We start from the raw sequence: 8,040 nt of genomic DNA on the forward strand, positions 1-8,040 counted from the left end.
CTTTCTGCCAAGTGACAAAACCACATTATTCACGTCCAAATGCTCCTACAAGCCCACACCCACATATTATGTACACCAATCAGTATTAGTGGATCTACAAAGCTACTGAATACAATTGTGCAGATTGTTCACTGCCCAATGATGTCTGGCTGAGTATGAATTGGGTCAATGTGCCTTGGTCTAGAGCTGAATTCAAGAAGTACCTATTTCTAATACATAGAAAGTTTTCATAAGAAATAATGGCAGCACTGTGCTGTGTAATTAATGCATTATGGAATCCTGAGGATGGATTTGGAGTCGAGAGAAAGAAGAAAGTACTACCTGACTTAGAAATCAAATCTTTCGTAAATGGGTGAAACAGAAAGCATGAGCCAGGAAGCAACTAGGTCTTTATGATACATTGTGTGTCAATCTTATTTGCTTGTATAATGAATTGAATGTCATACTGGGGAGAGGAACCCAGAAAGCTATCTCCTTGGTGGCTATTAAATCATTTCATTCATAGATGTGTTCCTCTTCTCAGGAGACCTCAGCAAGCCACTGCTACCCACTTTCACATGGACGTTTGACATCAAGAACAGGGTATAGAAAAAGAAGTTAAAGTGAGAGGGTAAGGAAACTTAAGTTCTAATCCTGGGAAAACCACTTCTTTCAGAATTTCCTTGGGCCAGGGTACCTGGTCTGTATTGCTATTCTTTAGATTTGAAGATTAAAATCATAGATCCTAGCAGGTGTGAAACAAAACAAAACAAAAACAACAAAAAAGACTTCTTGTAGGCTCTATGATTGATGGGCATGATGGCTCCTGGAACTTACCTAGAAAGTGACCTATCTCATTCAGGACTCTAGGTCCAGTCTAAACATGATTTTAGGTGTAGAGGCCAGCACTAAACTAGAAGATAAATACTTACTCTGGGAAAGGAGAATGGTGAATTTATTATAACTTATTATGACAAATTTGCTAGTGACAACTTCTGTAGTTTGAAATTTCTCCAAGATGAGACAGAATATGGTCTATTGTGTTTAGAAAATTTTATCAAGCAAGTCATCTAGATGTAGACATTTGGGTTCAGAAATATATATAATAATGATTCCAATTATTTGTGTTTCCTGTTTTTCCTTTTTCTACTTCCTTACTCAGCAAAAAGCTCTGTAAAAAGCAGACATGGACACATATGGACTAAATTAGTTGGTCTAAGGGTGGATTGAATGGCAGAGGTGTAGTGGGTATGGTATCTCAAAGATATAGTGATTGTATTAACTGGAAAACAGGGTAAGATGCAGGATGTTGAAGAACTTACAGACATGTGCCAAAGCAAGGGGTTCTTAACCTGAGGTCCCTTAAGCTCTCACAATGTATACAAAATTGCCATTATATTTCATATGTGCATTTTGGAGTTGAGGGTAAGAACAAAATCCATAGCTACTCTAGGATTTGAAGCACAAAGCACAAACCTTCCCTAGAATAGTAGAAAAGATCCCTTCCTAAAAATCCACAGACCTAGGTACACTGGATAAAAGACTGGATGATCTTTTTAGAAGTTTGGATTTTAGACTGAGCTCTGCCACTGACAGAGCTCTGGCCCTCTGGGCCTCCGTTAACATATTTGTAAAACAAAGAAGTTGTATTACATGGTGTCCAACGGACTTTAGAACTACAAATATCTGACTTTGTAAGAATGAATTGCCATGATTAACCATACCCTTGGGATGAATCTCTCAGTGCAATTTATATAAATTAGATCTGGTAAGACATTGCTAAGTTTTCTCAGTAGCTGAATTTACAGCTTTGCTGTTATACCCCTTCATCCACTAAAGCCTCATGAAATAAAAAAAGGAAATGGTAGAATTCACTTTTTCAACTCTGCCTGAGTCTACATGGATAATTTGATGGGTTTTACATCAAATCGGCTAGTAAGTTTTATATTTTCTTTTCCTCAAACTGAATGGTTATAACATTTGTGAAATAGACAGACAGTGGGACTTCAATGAGTTTGTTATTTCTCTTCTGGAAGATTTTCTTAGATCTCTTGAGTTTTTGGAGATGAGTGACAGAGCCATTGTAAGATTACATTAGGGTCTAGATAATTAGTTGAGAAGACCTTGCAGGCCTAAGAATGGTATGAAGGGGAGCAGAGAAAATGGAAGTAACTTCATTTTCAATCTACTTCTTATTGCTCCAGACTGTGGGAAAAAGAGGATGTGGTATAGAAATAAGAAATACAGCCTTGTCTGGCTTGCTTCCTTTAGGGACAAAGAGAAGAGGGTGTATACCTAGGTCATGTCTTATTCTTCATTTCCTCACTAAGTGGTTAAGCCCCTCCCCATTAGCACTTCCCCTACCCAGTTTCTGATAGGAGATTCTAGAGTGAGGAATGAGAATTGATGGAATCCTTCTGTAGCTGAAGGAGATAATCCCGGATTTTCTTCAGTCATGATTTAAAAGTTTGTTACCCCACCCATCTCATTATTTATACAAGAATTCTGTATACACACTTGTCATTGACCGGATATTCAAGTGAGTGGCTTGGATTTCACTTGGAAGTCCAGGAGAAGTGGTTCATTGGTGGGTATTCAGTGAATCCCAAACTCCCAGGGATAGAAAGGGGTTAGGGTTCACTTAGCCCCATCGCCAAATTCTCTGGATGTTTATTTTCCTTGGCATTCTGTCTACTGAGACTAGGGGGAGGGCTGCGTATTTAGCAGGTGAATGGGCTCAACAGAAAAGTATTTCAGCACTGTGTATATCACCTTTTCCTAGCATCTCTCTCTCTCTCTTCTCTGTCATACGTGCGCGCACACACACACACACACACACACACATGCATATTTGCCTCTCTCCATTGACTATTCATATGCCCCATCTGAGCAGCATCCACAAATTAGAGGATGTATGATGCCTCTTGCCTCCCCATTTAAATGACTTTCTCATCGTCCCTGTCAATCGCGCTGCTTTGGCATGCTGGGAAATACCACTCAACATTACCAATCCCTCCGTCCATTTCAAACACATGCCATGTAATTTTTCCCTCAGTTGCTCTGAAATCAGTTCTGCAATTAAGATACATTATCATTGTACAAACATTTATTAAATACCTGCTTGTCTGGGTGATATTCAAGTGCTGAAATAAAGAATAGAATAATAACCATAGGTGGCACTTATATAGCACTTACTATACATATATGCAAACATTATTTTGGCTTCTTTGCATAGAATTATCTTATTTCCTTTTGTTTTCAGAAATTTATGAGATAGTTACCATCCATATCCCCATTTCACAGCTAATAAAACTGAGAAACAGAGAGGTGAAGTAACTTCCTTTTTTTTATTAAGTCATATACATATAGATCATGAATACATTTATGGATATATGGGGTAAAATGTGTTGACATTTTAATACAAACTGATGTGCTTACATAAAAAAGCATAGCTTTTGCCTCATTTACTTGATTATTGTGTTAATACACTTATGTTCTACACTTGACAAATTTGACTTGTACCCTTGTAATATGCTCCATAGTTGTGGTTCCATCATTTACCCTCCCTCTATCAAATCTCTCCTCCTTCCTCCCTTCCCCCTCCATTTATCTCCTTCATCCTGGGCTATAGTTGTGTTTTATCTTTCATAAGAAAGTGTGAGTAAATATAATTTGGTTTCATAGAAGTACTGAGTATATTGGATAGTTTTTTTTTCCATCCTTGAGATGCTTTACTCAGGAGAATATGTTCTAGGTCCCTCCATGTAAACATAAAAGAGGTAAAATCTTCATCTTTTTAAAGGCTGCATAGTATTCCATGGTATACATATACCACTGTTTATTAATCCATTCAGGAGTTGATGGGCACTTCGGCTTCTTCCATGATTTGGCTATTATGAATTGAGGTGCAATTAATAATCTTGTGCAAATATCTTTTTTGCAAAGTGATTTTTGGTCTTTTGTATATACTCTTAGTAGAGGAATTGCAGGATTCAATGGCAGTTCAATTTTTAGATCCCTGAGTGTTCTCCAAACTTCTTTCCAAAGGAATGTATTAGTTTGCATTCCTACCAGCAGTGCAGAAGTGTACCCTTTCCCCCACATCCATGCCAACATCTGTAGTTTTGGGGTTTTGTTATGTTACTGGAGTTAGATGATATCTGAAGGTGGTTTTGATTTGCATTTCTCTGATGATTAAAGATGATGAGCATTTTTTCATGTGTTGGTATACAATGCACCTGTCTTCTTCAGAGAAGCTTCTGTTCAGGTCTCTTGCCCATAGTGAAATGGGATCACTTGTCCTTTTCTTATTGATAAGTTTGAGTTCTCTGTGGATTCTGGTTATCAGACCTTTGTCAGAAACATAACCTGCAAATATCCTTTCCCATTCTGAGGGCAGTCTACTTGCTTTACTTCCTGTGCCCTGGGAAGTGCAAAAACTTTTTAGTTTGATCAGTTTCCAGTAACGTATTTTTGGTATTTCTTCAATTGCTCTGGGGGCCATCCTAATAATAGTTTTTTCCCAGGCCAATTTCTTCATGTGGTTCCACTGCACTTTTCCCAAAAGTCTTTATGGTTTCATGTCTTAGATTTAAGTCTTTTATCCAGTGAGAGTCAATTTTTGTTAGAGATGAAAGGTATGGGTCCAGTTTCAGTCTTCTACAAGTCACCAACCAGTTCACCCAGCACCATTTGTTAAATAGAGAGTCTTTCCCCCAGTTTTTGATGGGCTTATCAAAGATCAAATGACAATAAGTGTCTGGATTCATCTCTTGGTTCTCAATTGTGTTCCATACATCTACCTCTCTATTTTTGTGCCAATATCATGCTGTTTTGATCACTACAGATTTATAGTATAGTGTGAAGTCTGGTTGCATGATTCCACCTGATTTGTTTTTATTTCTGAGAAGTGTCTTGGCTATTAAAGGTTATTTCTGTTTCCATATAAAATGAAGACTCGTTTTTCCAGATCTTTAAAGTATGACAGAGGTGCTTTAATGGGGGTTTCATTAAATCTGTAGATTGCTTTGGGTAGTATGAACATTTTAACAATGTTGATTCTTCCCATCCATGAGCATGGTATGTTTTTCCATTTGTTGATATCTTTGGCTATTTCTTTTCTCAGGGTTTCGTAGTTCTATTTATAGAGATCTTTCTCATCCTTTACAGTAGTGCCAAAGAAAACAAAATATCTGAGATTGTTCCTAATGAAGTAATGTTCTTAAGCTTATAAGTTTGCAAGTGATGGAGTCAAGATTCAAATCCAGAGTTTGGTATCAGAAGCTAATTTTTTAGCTACTGTGCCATCCTGTCCTCAAGGATCTTATAAGTTATTCATGGAAACACTGTGAACATGTAGATAAATAAAAATACAACATTTCTGGTGGCATTTAAGTCCATAAAATTACAGCAGAGTAAAGCAGAAAAGGGTGACAAGAGGTATTTGATATTTCCATTATAATATTACAACAGGGGAAGGCCTCTCTGAGGAGATGGCATTTCATAAGACCTGAATAAAGTGACAAAGGTAGTCATGTATTCTAGGTGGGTTGAGCAGCTAGTGTAAAGGTTTAGAAACATAAATTAACAAAGAAGTAGTTTGTTGGTTCTCACTAGCCACTAATATCTTCCTAGCACTCTGATTTCTCTTCTCTCTTTCTCTCCTCCTTCTCCCTCTCCTTCTCTCTCTCTCCCCAGCAAAAAGGAACTTTATTATTAGGTTTACCATCCAATCATTCATGCTACAACAAGGTGGTATTTTAAAATTGCTGTTAAAATAATGCATGTGTTCCTTTTTTTTTTTCAAAAATGGAACACTTCACGAATTTGCATGTCATTTTTGTGCAGGGGCCATGCTAATCTTCTCTGTATCATTCCAATTTTATTATATGTCCTGCCAAAGTGAGCACATGTGTTCCTTTTTTATAGAAAAAATGTTTATTTATTGTTTTTTAAAATCTTTTTTTTTTTTATTAAATGAAAGCTGTATACATTAATGCAAACATGGGGTACAGTGTAGTGTTTTCATATAAAATATTTTTATTTTTATTTATTTATGCATTTTTTTTTTGCAGTTTTTGGCCAGGGCTGAGTTTGAACCCACCACCTCCGGCATTATTTATACATTTTTAATTTCAAATTGATATTAGGGTACAAATGTTTAGGTTGCATTGTCTTCATTTCAAAGGTAAATTTCAAGTTGTAGTTACGTCCTTCACCCAGGGGATGAAAACCCTTAAATTGTGCACATTAAGTAAGATCTGTCCAATAACCCTCCATTCTCCCACCTTCTTTCTTCTCTCCCCTCCTCCTTGAGAAATAATACTTGAGTTTTTATTTAGTATGGGCCTGTAATTGTTTTTCTATTAGTTTCATATTACTACTTAGTTCATTGGATAATTTTTTCCCCATTTTTGTGATACTTTACTAAGAAGAGTATGTTTCAATTCCATTCATGTAACACAAAAATGTAAGTCTCAATCTTTTCTAATGGCTGAACAGTACTCTAAAGTATACATATACCACAGTTTATTAATGCATTCTTGGGCACTTGGGTTCTTTCCACATCTTGACAATTGTCAGTTGAGCCACAATAAAAATTCTAGTGCAAATGTCCTTGTGGTAAATTTCTTTTTTCTTCTGTGTAAATAACTAGTAATGGGATTAATGGCATCAAATGGAAGGTCCACTTTGAACTTTTTGAGAATTCTCCATACTTCTTTCCATAGAGGTTGTATTAGTTTGTAATCACACCAACAGTTTAAAAGTGTTCCCTTCTCTCCACATCCATACCAGCATTTGCAAATTTGGGATTCTGTGATGTGAACTAATCTCACTAGAGTTAGGTGACGTTTCATAATAGTTTTGATCTTCAATTCTCTGATGATTAGTGAACATGAGCATTTTTTCATGTGTTTGTTGCCTATTCACCTGGCATCTTCAGAGAAGTTTCTGTTCAAGCCTCTTGCCTACTTATAAATGGGGTTGTTTGCTCCTTTCTTGTTTATTAATTTCAGTTCTCTGCAGATTCTAGTTATCAGATCTTTTTCAGATTCATAGCATGCAATAATCTTCTCCCATTTTGTAGGTGATCTGTTTTAGCTGTGGTACCCATAGCTGTGTAGAAGGTTTATAATTGATCATGTCCCATTTATTTTTGGTGTTTCTGCAATTGCCAAGGGGGTCTTCTTCATAAAATCTTTTTGACTGACCATTGTGTCAAGCACAGGACTGTTCTAGTTTTTTTTTTTTTTTTTTTGGACAGAGTCTCATTTGGTCACTCTTGATAGAGTGTCATGGTGTCATAGCTCATAGCAACCTCAAATTCTTGGGTTCAAGTGATCCTCTTGCCTCAGCCTTCCAAGTAACTGAGACTACAGGTGCCCACCACAACAGCCTATTTTTAGAGACCCACGCTATTTGTTAGAGATGGGGTGTCAGGCTGATCTCAAACTCATAAACTCAGGCAATACAACCACCTTGGCCTCCCAAGCACTGGGATTACAGGCATAAGCCATAGTGCCCAGCCTTCTATAATTTTTATTGTTTTGTGTGTTAAATTTAAATCTTTTATTCAGTGAGAGTCATTATTTTGTCAGTGGTAACAGATGTGGGTCCATTTTCAGTCTTTAATATGTGGCTAACCACTTCTCCCAGAACCTTTTATTAAATAGGAATTCTTTTTCCCAGTTCATGCATTTATTGGTTTATCAGAGGTAAAATGGAAAAATTTGGCTAGGTTCATCTCTGGGTTCTCTATTTTATTCTATATATCCATATCTCTATTTCTGTGGCAGTACCATACTGTTTTGATCACCAGACTTGAAATATAACCTGAATGACAGTGTTATTGGAGCTTCTGATCGGAGACGCAGAGAAAAGGAACTGCAGACGGGATGATTGATTTGAAGGGAGCTCGAGACTCACTCAGGTCAGCGACCAGGCCTGACTTTATTATCTTATATACTTTCAAACATTCAGTAAGAATTTAACACAGATACAAAGAAGTGAAGAAACATTAGGAAGCTACCATTTAGATTATAATTCAGTGTGAAGGCTGAG

The 8,040-nt window shown here is 36.8% G+C and overlaps 1 non-coding gene across 1 annotated transcript; it reads right to left on the bottom strand.

Annotated features, from left to right (window-relative positions):
* Window positions 1-5,781: 5,781 nt before the first annotated feature.
* LOC111721961 lies at window positions 5,782-5,888 on the bottom strand. The gene has a single exon (XR_002770939.1). It is a non-coding gene; the product is annotated as a U6 spliceosomal RNA (small nuclear RNA).
* Between the last annotated feature and the right edge of the window lie 2,152 nt (window positions 5,889-8,040).

This window comes from Otolemur garnettii, unplaced genomic scaffold (genome assembly GCF_000181295.1).
Source record: "Otolemur garnettii isolate 467f Iridium unplaced genomic scaffold, OtoGar3 scaffold00206, whole genome shotgun sequence".
Taxonomy (NCBI): domain Eukaryota; kingdom Metazoa; phylum Chordata; class Mammalia; order Primates; family Galagidae; genus Otolemur; species Otolemur garnettii.